Genomic DNA, 13,132 nt, shown 5'->3' on the forward strand with positions numbered 1-13,132 from the left:
AAAGAATGGATCTACCTGTGGTCAAACATTTTTGTATGCCTGATCACAGCACCATGGACATGAAGTTACTTGCATTAAAAGGTAACTTCAAATCTCAGAGAGACAGAAGGGTCTGGGAGAATAAACTTATGACAACCTTTGACACACTCAGTGCAGGAATGAATGTGTCGCATGGATTTATGTCTTTTGACATCAATTAAGGAATTTGCTCCTCAGACCTGTGGGGGCATAACAACATAGAGCCAGACCCCAATCAGAGGACAATAACACTTCCACACTGTTATCTATGAACTGTTCCAATGTTTATGGCCACAACTGTTTATCCCTCTCCCATCATGATAGTTCTGCTTCACGTCACTTGTCTTATCTATTGCATTATTTCTGTGCTGTGTTGTGTATAAATATATGATTCTTCAGATGTTGTATTAGTCAATGCCTGATGAAGAGACCTGAATAGTCTTGAAAGCTTGCAATTTGTTACCATCTTTTCAGTTAGCCATTAAAAGGTATCAACCACTGAGGACTCTGAATTCTAAATATTTTTCTATCTACTGGCAAACACGGTGCAAAGATATGCATCTTTCCTGTATCAGGCAGTAGAGTTACTTCAGGGCAGCGGGTGCAGAGAAGCTGCCAGGGACCACAGCAATTTAGAGTCAAACACACCTGGCAGATAGAATACAGTCAGTTCCGGATTCATGGATTGGGCAGCATGTATCATCAATGGGTTCCCTTTATGGCTGTGATAGGCATAGTGTTACAATTGTGTCAGAGATGGGAAAGGATAGGGTCAAGTGTACATTTGGTGAGGTGTAACTTGGAGACAACATGTTCAAATTTTTCTTCAGTGACCAAGGGAAAGAAGGTTGTGGGGGAAGGGCATTGTTATGCAAAGAGGTTGTGGGGGTTAGACATTAAGGCTTCTTGATCAATGGGGGACTGAAGAGAGAATTAAAAGTGTTAAATAAATGTTTGTGATTGTGGAATAGAGAAGATTTGAGGATTTTTATCTTGTCCTGTTTCTCAGAGATGAGGGCCGACTTGAATTAGAAAATTGCTTGTTTGAATGTTGAGTTTTCTTCAAAGAACATTTAGGATTGAGAGTCCTCGGTGGTTGATACCTTTTAATGGCTAACTGAAAAGATGGTGACACATTGCAAGCTTTCGAGACTACTCAGGTCTCTTCATCAGGCATTGATACAACATCTGAAGAATCACATATTTATACACAAGACAGCACAGAAATAACGCAATAGATGAGACAAGTGACGCGAAGCAGAATTGTCATTATGGGGGAGGGAGAAACATAAATATTGGAGCAGTTCATAGATAAGGAGCCTGAAGGTTTTATTGCCCTGTGATGGGGTCTAGATCTGTGTTGTGATGACCCCAGAAGGTCTAAAGAGCAAATTCCATAATTGATGTAAAAAGACATAAATCCATGTGACGCATTCATTCCTGCACTGAATATGTCGAAAGTTTTCATAAATTTGTACTCCGAGATTCTTCTCTCTCTCTGAGACTTGAAGTTACCTTTTAATACAAGTAATTTAATGTTCATCATGTTATGACCAGGCACCACTCTGCAGCACTGGATGTTTGCCACAAGTTTTTTGTAAGGATGGTGTGCCGGGGTTGTAGATAAGTCCCCGCTGGCGGTGCCAGCAGCTGATACTCGAAAAAATAGGTGATAGATTCCTTTTAAAGAATAAAGAAAAAAAATGCACCCAATCTCAATTCACGTCTCATCCATCTGACCACCACCTACTTACTTTCTCATACCTGTCCTCTTCAACTGTTTTATGAGCTCAGCAGTTAGTAACTTCCCTGCATTAAGGCTCTTAGCTGTGCACTGTTAGCCACTCCAATCTCCCATATAATCTGGGCCCTGGCAAGCACTCATTGTCCTCTAGAGATAGCTTATGTTGCATGGTTGGAGATAGTGGTTTGTGACTGTTGTTTGAGAAGGCGTTTGGATTTATCTGAGACTATTGGGAGGTTTTGGGTGCGTGCTAATCACCATCTTCTCCTACTTTGGCTTAACCCCATCCTCCACTCCCTGATGCATTCCTCTGTTGTATGTGTGAGTATATTTGTATAATTGGTATTTTCGTTACCCCTGTTCATATTTCCTTGTTAGTCTGTTTGGAGTATTACGGTACACTACTGCTCCCCTCTTCTCTGGGTGGGTAAGGGGTATAGACTGAGGGTGGATTCAGGAGCTTAGGCAAGGTACGTGGCCCCGGTGTCTTCACCATCAGTAGTAAATTAATCTGGTGAACAGGGCGAGCTAGGGAGCCCCTAGTGTTAGGGACAGGGAAAGTGCCTCTGGTTCCGGGGTACCTGACAACAGATTCATGGCAGCACTGTTGTTGTTAATCTGTTAAAGTTTGGGGTTATACGGCCATATATTCTCTCATCCAAAGAAATTGGGCTAATTATCTAAATTTCACTTTGATCAAACTGAGCTCAGAGTTTGATCAAAGTGTCAGCATAGTGTGATCCGATTCTGTCGGATGAGAAGATGGAGAATAAAATTTCTCCATCTTCACCATTGTGTTAGTAAGCGGAAATCACACTGCGATAAGATGTTTTCAGAGTGCAATCCAATGGTTTGCATGAACTCATTGACTTGCATAGCTGAGTATGATCCAATAATCAGATCAAACTCAGTCATGTGGCTATTTTTTTTCCATGGGCCAGCTCATAGCATAACATTGGATAGAGTGCAATCTGATGTTTTGTGGGATCTCATTTGGACAGAAAATACAGTGGTGTATGCACCTGGCCACACTGTGAACGCTCGATATATTGACTCCATATAGGACAGCTTCCAAACAGTTTGAGCATACCAAGCATTGGTGGTTCAGTGGTAGAATTCTCGCCTGCCACGCGGGAGGCCCGGGTTCGATTCCCGGCCAATGCAGTTTATTTTTTTTTTCTAAAATTTTTGATAATTCTAGTAAGTAGACTTTAGAAAATAATGCATACATATAAGCACAAAAAAAGATTAGGATCACTTATGAAATATTTTCCTATAGCCATTTGTTTCATTTTCATTGGAATTTCCATGATTACACTAAAGCTAAGATGAGTGAGTGCTCTGTCTCTGAACAGTTAATGTAGGATTCCAAGGTCTTATCTTTTCCACTGTAAGGGAATGAGGATCCATAAAGATTTAGAGAGCCCAAAAACAAGTTTTTTTCTCCATTGCTAATTACTTTTCCTCATGAATTTTGATATCAACAGTATAACACTACCAGATTAACAGCTTTAAGTAATACAAATTATTCTAGCAGAACTTGCCTTGTATCACGTAATCCAGCATACGCTGAACTATTTTTTTGACCGACCCAACTTTGTATTAAGAGCAAATCGATTCGATGCAAAATTAATTTGTCAAATCATGAGATTTTGCCCATTATAGCAGATTGCATCAGCCAGGGAAGGATCATATGACATTCTGGCTTCCCCATAATGCCATGAAGCTATATAATCAGCTTATCATACCATGTATAAAAGCAGAAGCAGGGAATGAAGAAGCGATTATGCAGTGAATCTGGATAGTGAGAGGACATGAGAGCTCACAGAGAGAGTAAAATAAAAACATAAAACCCTGAGGAAAACAATACAGATAGTGTGTGAGGGCACAGCAGTGAAGAATAGTAGATGAGGAAAAAGAATAATTCAGATTTAATGGTATGACAAAGTCAGTGGCATAGGACTGGAGGGGAGATATGTTTCACTGAGGCTATTAACTTCAGTGATTTGAAACCTAGAAGTTTGCTCCAGCACACTAAGTGCTGAGAGGGGTTAATCAGCCATTTTCTGGGCTAGACTTTTACGTGAACCATTAAAGAGTGTGTGGGAGATTGTTCATCATACCTCCACCCCAGGGTGTGGTTAAGAAGGTAAATAATCAGCCTTCTCAGGTGTTAGGTAGGCCTGGAGAGTGGAACTCCAGTACTATGTGTCCTAAGCAAAGCTGAACCATTGTATGTTTTGGTAATCCTGAGCGGTTGGATTCCCGCAGCTGAACAGATTGTATACCATTTTTGTTTCCTGTATTTGCCAGAAGGGCGGTATTTAATTTTACTTTGCACTGGTTTATGATGCATATATATAATAAACCAGTGGAAGACTTAAGAGACAGTGTACCTGTGTCTACCTCTGTATGCAGCCAAGTGAGCAGATCTACTACAATGGATAGAGAGAAAGAGAGAAGAGATCAAGTCTGTGAGGCAGGGCTACGGAGGAACACATATGTTTTCAGGCAATTGGAAGCTGTGGAGTACTTTCCATTCACAACAAACTGATTTGCAAAATTCGGCAAAGCTGGTAAATTTGAATGTCAAAAGATTTGCTCTTCATTGTCCGTTATGTACACACGTGGTGATAATTGTTGGTGCCCCTCGTTTAATGACTGAAAACCCCACAATGGTGACAGAAATAACTTGAATCTGATAAAAGTAATAATAAATCAAAAATCTATGAAAATGAACAAATGAAAGTCTGACATTACTTCTCAGCCATGCTTCCACAGAATTAAAAAAAAAAAGCTCATATAATAGGCCTGGACAGAAATGATGGTTTCTTAACTTAAAATTTTGTTGCACAACCTTTTGAGGCAATCACTGCAATCAAATGACTCCTGTAACTGTCAATGAGACTTTTTCACCTCTCGACAGGTATTTTGGCCACTCCTCAAGAGCAAACTGCTCCAGTTGTCTCGTGTTTGAAGGTTGCCTTTTCCAAACGGCATGTTTCAGCTCTTTCCAAAGATGCTCAATAGGATTTAGGTCAGGGCTCATAGAAGGCCACTTCAGAATAGTCCAATGTTTCCCTCTTAGCCATTCTTGGGTGTTTTTAGCTGTGTGTTTTGGATCATTATCCTGTTGAAAGACCCATGACCTGTGACTGAGACCAAGCTTTCTGATACTGGGCAGCACATTTATTTCTAGAATCCCTTGATAGTATTGAGATTTCATTGTACCTGCACAGATTCTAGACACCCTGTGTCAGGTGCAACAAAGCAGCCCCAGAACATAACAGAGCCTCCTCCATGTTTCACAGTAGGGACAGTGTTATTTTCTTGATATGCTTCATTTTTCCTTCTGTGAACATAGAGCTGATGTGCCTAGCCAAAAAGTTCCATCTGTGTCTCATCTGTCCATAGGACATTCTCCCAGAAGCTTTGTGGCTTGTCAACATGTAGTTTGACAAATTCCAGTGTGTCTTCTTTATGATTTTTTTTTCAACAATGGTGTCCTCCTTGGTTGTCTCCCATGAAGTCCACTTTGGCTCATACGACGACGGATAGTGCAATCTGACACTGTTGTTCCTTGAGCTTGAAGTTCACCTTTAATCTGTTTCAAAGTTTTTCTGGGATCTTTTGTTACCATTCATATTATCCATCTCTTTGATTTGTCATCAGTTTTCCTCCTGTGGCCACGTCCAGGGAGGTTGGCTACAGTCCCATGGAGCTTACATTTCTGAATAATATGTGCAACTGTAGTCACAGGAACATCAAGCTGCTTGGAGATGGTCTTATATCTTTTACCTGTAACATATTTGTCTATAATTTTCTTTCTAACCTCCTGACACAACTCTTTCCTTCGCTTCGTCTGGTCCATGTTGGGTGTGATACACACCATGTCACCACACAGCACAGTGAGTATCTGTAGCCTCTATACAGGCCACTCACTGACTCCAAGATTGTAGACACCTGTGATGCTAATTAGTGGACACACCGCGATTTATCATGTCCCTTTTGTCACATTATTTTCAGGGGTACCATCATTTCTGTCCAGGCCTAGTTCATGAGTTTTATTTTTAAAAATTTCTATGGAAGCTTGGCTGAAAAGCAACGTCTGACTTTCATTTGTTTATTTTCATAGATTTTTGATTTATTATTAATTTTGTCAGATTCACGTTATTTCTGTGACCATTGTGGGCTTTTCTGTCATTAAACGAGGGGTACAAACAATATTGACCATGTGTGTACAGTATATCTACTGTATGTGCCCAAATAATATCTGGATCAGAAATTCTGAAGAAGAAATGCACTAAAGCTTGGATATCTTAATTAACAGTATCTACAACATTAGTAGGTTACTAAGAACCTACTATCACCACAGAAAAGCTGATGATATGACCAATAAAGGTATTCTAGCTCCATATCTAGGCTGTATGGTGTTTGAGACACAGCTTATTGGCTGTCTCTATGTACCTAATCTCATTTGATAGCTTGACTCGACTGCAGAAGCATGTATGAAGATTCCAGAAGAAGGTCTGTATTCAAGCTGAATTCTTGTCATTATGTGCAATTATAGTGTGAAGCCGGTGTGTTTGTACCTTGTTTCCCCAGCGTTACTCTGCATTAACCCTCTGTTCCTTTCCCCCCAATTAGCTGGGATACTGTTGTCTGTTACCTATATGGTTGCTGCTCAGTTCCCAGCTTCGCTGCACAGCCGTGCATGCATGTGTGGTTCCACTGTGCTGTATGACCACCCACTTGTGCGGTCCCTGGCTGCCGCTGTGGAAAACTATCTGCGGGTTTCTAGGTCCTCTGCACTGTGCATGACTTACCAGGTGTGTGCAGGCTTGCAGCTCCTGCTAGGAGTCCTTTGCAATGCTGATTTGTGCCTGGCTGTGCTTATGGTGCATGCGGCCACACCTCCCCTGCTTTTATGAGGAATGGGTGTGTGCTAGAATTGCTGCTCCAGGCTATCGCTGTGAGGCAGCTCCAATATAAAGTTTCCCTGCCCTGTGGGGCATTGCCAGAGCTTCACATTGAGTTCCTGAACCTAGCCATGTATTCTTGTGTGTTCATCTCCTGCTCTGATTGATATCAGTTCTGGGAGAGCTGATGCCCTTTGTCCTGTCTTTTTTTTCCGCCTTCTCTGGGGGCAGAATACCAAGATCACCTTTCCTGGAGGCTGCATATCCAGTCCGTTCCTGTTGTGTCTTGTTTCCTGAATCCTTGATCCTGGATCTGTTCCTGTACCTGGCTGTTATGATGAGTCACCGAAGGAGGAAAAAACAAAATACCAGCTAAGTCCAGAAAAACCAGAGAGGTTGGCAGCTATCGGATTGCAGACCCCTGAACCTATCCACAACAACTAGCAGTAGCCGTGGTGGGTTCCTACGGTGCCCTAGACCCCTCGATCACAGCCGGAGAACTATATAGCCTAAAGACAGAAAGGGGAAAAACTAAACTGCCCCAGAGCAGACCCCAAAGCAATAGGCAGCCCCCAACATTTAATGACGGTGAAGGAAGATGAAAACACTAACACAGATAGAAAGATAGGTTGAGCAAATGATGGGGCCCAAGCTAACTACATAGGACAGGATAGGAAAGCTGCTGTCTGCCATCCGCAAAAACCCTATCAAAATGAGCCAACCAACTGATAGGAAAAACAGGCCCTGAAGTCGCTAGGCTTCAAAAGACTATATCAGCACTCAGGTATATTCTGAGGACAGAGTAAAATATCAACAGATCAGAGACAAAAATGGAGTACAGCTCACCCCCGGCCGGGGATGGCAGAACTTCCAAAAAACAAGGCAAAACAAAAACAAAACTGAAGAATACAAAGCAGGGCAGAAAAACTTAGCTTTGAGATGCAGGAATCAGACTGGTCTCCAAGAATCCAGCAGGAAAATCACCACCCAGGAAGAAGGGCGTGGGCAGCCTTATATCCAGTCCTCAATTCCAGCCACCCAGTCATCATCTAGCTGCCCATGTGTTTGGTAATCAGCCTCACTACCTTCCTTCACCAGAGGAGGGAGTTCATCAGACCTCAATGGTGAAGGGAAAAATGAACTCACAACACCTGTCCCTGTCTGAACTGTGTCCTTTGTGTTATGTTCCTGAGGTCCTTCTGTGTTTTGAACCCTGTGCCCAGTGACTGTGACTCTTTGCTAACTGACTTTCTGTGATCTAACCTGGGTTCATCTTGAAAGTAGGAGTCCGGTCTGTCCACTGAGTTTCTGCTACTCTGTGCTCAGCTTGCTATTCGGTGCAATCCCTGGGCGGTTCCAGTCCAACCGGGCGGGGCTTGCACCAGACCGCTTGGGTTACTTTTTAGGTCGCTTCCAGATGTCCGGAGCCCAATGGCCGTGGCCTTATCATGATCCCAGTGCAGGTTTTGACCTGCATATCAGGAGTTAATGTCTTGAGCTCAGTGCAGGCTTGACCTGCATGCCTGAGGTTAATTATTGTAGCCTCTCTTTGGCTCAAGGAGAGCTTTTTATAGCCCTGGGAGACTCCTATCCCTGTCAGTTATACTTTTGCCTTTGGCCGAGTGTGGTGACCCCTGTGTGCTTGTGCCTTCTGATTGTCTTCTAGCTTGCTTATATGGTTCTGACCCGGTTCTATCCCCTGTTGTGAGTTTGTCTCTTGATTCTGTGCTGTTTATCTGCTTCTCTGGTTTCTGACTCATTGCCTATGTCCTGACTAGTCTCTGATTGCCCCACTTGTACTGTACTGCTATCTCCGTGTATGACTCATTGCTTACATTCTGACTACTCTCTGCTTGTCCCTCTGGTACCGCGCTGCCCTATCTGTGTATGACCCCCGTTTGTCTGATTTGGGGATCCCTGTAGTAAAATTCTGCATTTATCTCCAGCAGCAGGACGCTAAGCCCCACCCCCTGCAGTCACATGATCGTAGGTCCTTCACTGCTTTCTACCTTCAGTGACACAGGTCCTGTGAGCCTGGAGCACGCATCGCCACCACTGCTGCCCCGCTCCACAGGTATCTTTGGGCACAGGTTTGTACTCTGGACATGCGCACTGGCTCAGTGAGCAAATGCAGTGCGGTGTTCCTGACAGGCCTTTTGTCCAGAGCTCAATGACCGCAGCCTGATGTCCGGTGTCTGACGACCACTTCCAGATGTCTGGTGCCTGACATACTCCGCCAGTTGTCCGGATCCTATCCTTCCCTGCCCGATGCATGGAGCCTGCCGATCACTGCCAGATGTCCAGAGCCTGATGACTGCGGCCTCATGTCCGGAGCCTGATGTCCGCATTCTGGTGTCCGGAGCCTGTCGATCGCTACCAGACGTCCAGAGTCCGATGCCAGTGTTCTGATGTTCTGTCCGAGATCCGAGTCCTGATGTCCTGCCTTAGACCCGATGACCTGATGTCCTGCCGGAGACCTAATGTCCTGATGTCCGCCTTGTGTCCTGATGTCCAGATGTCCTGTCTGAGACCTGATGTCCTGATGTCTGCCTGGTGCCTTGATGTCCTGATTTCTAGATGTCCTTCCTGATGACCTGATGTCTGCCTGGTGCCTTGATGTCCTGTGTCCGATGTCCCGATGTCCTGCCTGTTCCCTGATGTCCGGCTGGAGTTCCGATTTCCTGCCTGTGTCCTGATGTTCAGCCTGTGTCCTGATGTCCTGATATCTAACCTGTGTCCTGAGTCCCCGATGTCCAGCCTGAGTCCTGATGTCCAGCCTGTGTCCTGATGTCCTGATGTCCAGCCTGTGTCCTGATGTCCTGCCTAAGTCCCCGATGTCCTGCCTGTGTACTGATGTTTCCCGATGTCCGGTCTGTGGTCCTGAATGTCCAGCCTGTGTCCAGATGTCTGGTCCATGGTCTTGGTGGTCCAGCCTGTGTTCCAGAGTCTGTCTCACCTGTGTTCCTGGGGAGTCTCCAGCCTTGTTTCTCGGTGATGGCTCTGCCTAGATCTAACCAGCCGATGACCTGGGTTGCCATGTCGGTGTTCCTGATCCTGTCCTGCCTGTGTCCCGATGTTCCGCCGGTTCCCTGGGGTCCACCCTGTAATGATGTCTGCCCTGGTTTGGCATCTGATGTTCTCCTGCTGAACCTGTGCTATGCCTGAGGCCTGAGAGAGAGGCCATCCTGATATGTCTGTGCCAGATGACCCTGGACTGCATCAACCCGTGATGACCCCCGCCATCGTCTGACGTCTATCCGAGGTCGGTATCTGATGTTCTCCTGCTCAGCCTGTGCTATGCCTGAGGCCTGAGAGAGAGGCCATCCTGTTATGCCCGTGCCAGATGATACTGGACTGCATCAACCCGTGATTACCCCTGCCATTGTCTGACGCCTGTCCTGGATCAGTGTCTAATGTTCTCCTGCTGAGCCTGTGCAAAGCCTGAGGCCTGAGAGAGAGGCCATCCTGTTATGCCCATGCCAGATGACCCTCGACTGCATCAACCCGTGATTACCCCTGCCATCGTCTGTTATCCGGACACGTGTACCTTTCCCTGGTGTGCGGAATCGGGAGCCTGGTATACTTATGTTTCATTTATGCACTATGTTTTTCATTTGAGTAAGCTTAATGTCTTCCTACCTGAAGTAGTGCGGTGTCATATAGCTCTGTACGTCACCATCTCTTTCACATGCTCAGCAGCCACAGACCCTGTTTGCTACCCTTCCTTAGTCTGGGTAGGTCCAGGTTACCATATGTGGTCCAGTGGGTCCACATTCTGTCTCCACCAGGGACGCTCTCGACTGCGGTCGCAGTCGTGATATATAGTAGGTAAAAAAAGACTATTCTCAACCAGAAATGCAAGACGTGAGCCTCAGAACATGGCTGACATATACAGAATGAGGAAGATGGGAAGAAGGGATTGATGACATCAAAGCTAGGGAGACAGACAGGGACAGAGGGAGGACAAACTTCTAAAAGGCAAACCTGATTGGATGACAACACAACAACAATATAATACAATACTGTATGATCCCCAAGTCGTGGGACATAAAAAAGGATTCTTGAACAAATTATCTGTGTATTTTTAAAAGACTTTATAGGATTTTAAAAGACTTTATAGGATTTTAAAGATCGGTTATGTGTAAAAAAAAGTTCCACTACTGGTCCTCATAATTTGCATGGAAATGCTGGGCTTATGGAACTATGTAGTCCTCAAACCACTTCCACCACTCCATAGATAGACAGCTATTCAGCGGTTATGTAACTTCTAGCAGAGTTTTACTATTAATACCGAATTTTGGTGATCTTTTCTTCAGGATCCTTTACTATGCCTAAAAAAGGATTAATGTTTCTAGCTGACCTATAGTATAATATACACCATTCAGAGAGGCATCATAGTATGGTCAAACTTTAATCGGGTCCTCAGGAGCAAGATCAAAAAATTTGTTGAGGATTTCTTTTCTATCCTCAAAATGTTGGTATAAACAGACTAAGAACAACATGATCCTCTAGTGTTGGGGATTCTGGAGAAATTGTGTGTATTTTTCTGTCCCAATGAATTAGCTGGATGAGATACTATCAGCTTTATATCCTGCTAATCCTCATAAGCTTCTTCTGACTCCTATTTCTGGCCAATAGGCTAATCCTAAAACATCCGTCTTTGTTTTCAAGTTTCCTTCCCCCATTCCTTGTGTTTTCCTATAAACATCTCAGCATGAAGACTTTGCTCCAGATAATGGTGATTCCCTACATGGTTTAGATGCAATTTGTAAAGAACTCATCTACATATTAATAGACCATTCATGGGATGTCTAGGGTACCCTGATTGAGCAGGGAGGACTACAGAGTTGAAAATCATAAAACCATAACTTACTTATGAAGTTCCGTAGATGATCGTCTTTTTGACCCCCAATATTGATCTTGAGCAGCCATCAATGAGTTAGTAATCAAAAATGCCTCTAAACACACATTCTGTCATCAAATCAAACAAAGGCCGATTCATGAAATCTTTTTTGTAAAAAAGAGTTTTGCGACTTTTCAAGCCGATGTGAAGCAGCTCCACCAAAATGGGTGAAGTATGGGATGAGCTGGGACGGGATGGGATTTGGCCAATTCAGGGTTGAACTCTGGGGGTACTTGGGTCCATCATTTATTATTATTATGCATTTATATAGCTCCATTTATTCCATGGCACTTTACATGTGAAAAGGGGAAATATAGACAAGTATAATAAACATGTGTAAGACAAGGGACACACACAAGTACATAAGGAGAGAGCACCCTGCCCGCGAGGGCTCACAGTCTACAGGATTTACTCATAAAGAACCAATGCAAACTATTTAGAAACACATTTTCACCAAAAGATAAAATATTATCCAAAAAAGACACTAAGGTTAGATTTATAAAATACTGGAAGTGCTCTATACTGCAGAATATTCTGCTGGAATTTTTCATCTCCTTCCCCTAGAATATTAGAATGTAGCTGGTCTACGGATAAGTGGTTTGAAGTGAATCAAAATATCCTCAAATTTAACAAAAATTTAGATAATACATAATTGAATTTTTTTGTCATTCGCTTCACTTGACTTTGGGAAGGAGTGAACGAAAAAATAATACTCTCTTTGACACTCATCTGACTCACCACCACAGCCATCTGTCTGGTTCTCCATGAAGCTCCCTACAGTTTCTTTTTTTTAATTGATACTCAAATAGATGTCCTCTTCCTTTTTCTTCACTCTGTGCTGTGGCCTCTGATGTCACAATGTCATAACATAAATTGCCCCAAGCATTGACTAGGTATGTCATGACACAAGTGTGACCTCAGACGTCTATTTTGGGCCATAAACTCCAATACAAAGTGGAAATGCGGGAAGAGGACAATGCGCATGGTGTCTATAAATAAGAAGAGGCCGGAAAAAGCTGTGGTATTTAGGTAAGTATTTATTTATGGTGGTGGTGAGATGGCAATGGGTTCATTGCAAACCGTAAGATTTCTTGAAGATACAGGTTTTCAAGTTCCATCTTAAAGTTCTGAATGTAGCGAATAATCAGAACACAGAATTCCAAAGGATAAAAGATATTTGAAAGAAGTTTTGAAGGCAATTGGGTGAGGAACATGTAAGTGTGGAGGAGAGATGAAGATCTTGGGAATCCTGGAGATTATGTGTTGGAAGATATTGGGGGATTACTTCAGAGATATATGGAGGAGACAGATTATGAACTCCTTTGTCAGACCTATTATTTGGTTTGTCCACTATGAAGAGTTGGCTTAAATACTTGCTCTTGCAGGTCAATAATTTGTAAATTTGTCTAGTCCAGTGTATAGAGATAGAAGTATTTGAAGTAGGAAAAGTTAAAGAAAGAATTTAAGCAATGTTATTATTATCATTATGTATTATTATAGTGCCATTTATTCAATGGCGCTTTACATGTGAAGGGTATACATAATAAA

The 13,132-nt window shown here is 43.3% G+C and overlaps 1 non-coding gene across 1 annotated transcript; it reads left to right on the forward strand.

The window, feature by feature from the left end:
• The first annotated feature begins 2,855 nt into the window (after window positions 1-2,855).
• Window positions 2,856-2,926, forward strand: TRNAG-GCC (transfer RNA glycine (anticodon GCC)). Its single transcript has one exon. It is a non-coding gene; the product is annotated as a tRNA-Gly (tRNA).
• The last annotated feature ends 10,206 nt before the right edge of the window (window positions 2,927-13,132 follow it).

The sequence above is a fragment of the Dendrobates tinctorius genome, unplaced genomic scaffold (assembly GCF_039654945.1).
Source record: "Dendrobates tinctorius isolate UK_male_01 unplaced genomic scaffold, ASM3965494v1 ptg000151l, whole genome shotgun sequence".
NCBI lineage: Eukaryota > Metazoa > Chordata > Amphibia > Anura > Dendrobatidae > Dendrobates > Dendrobates tinctorius.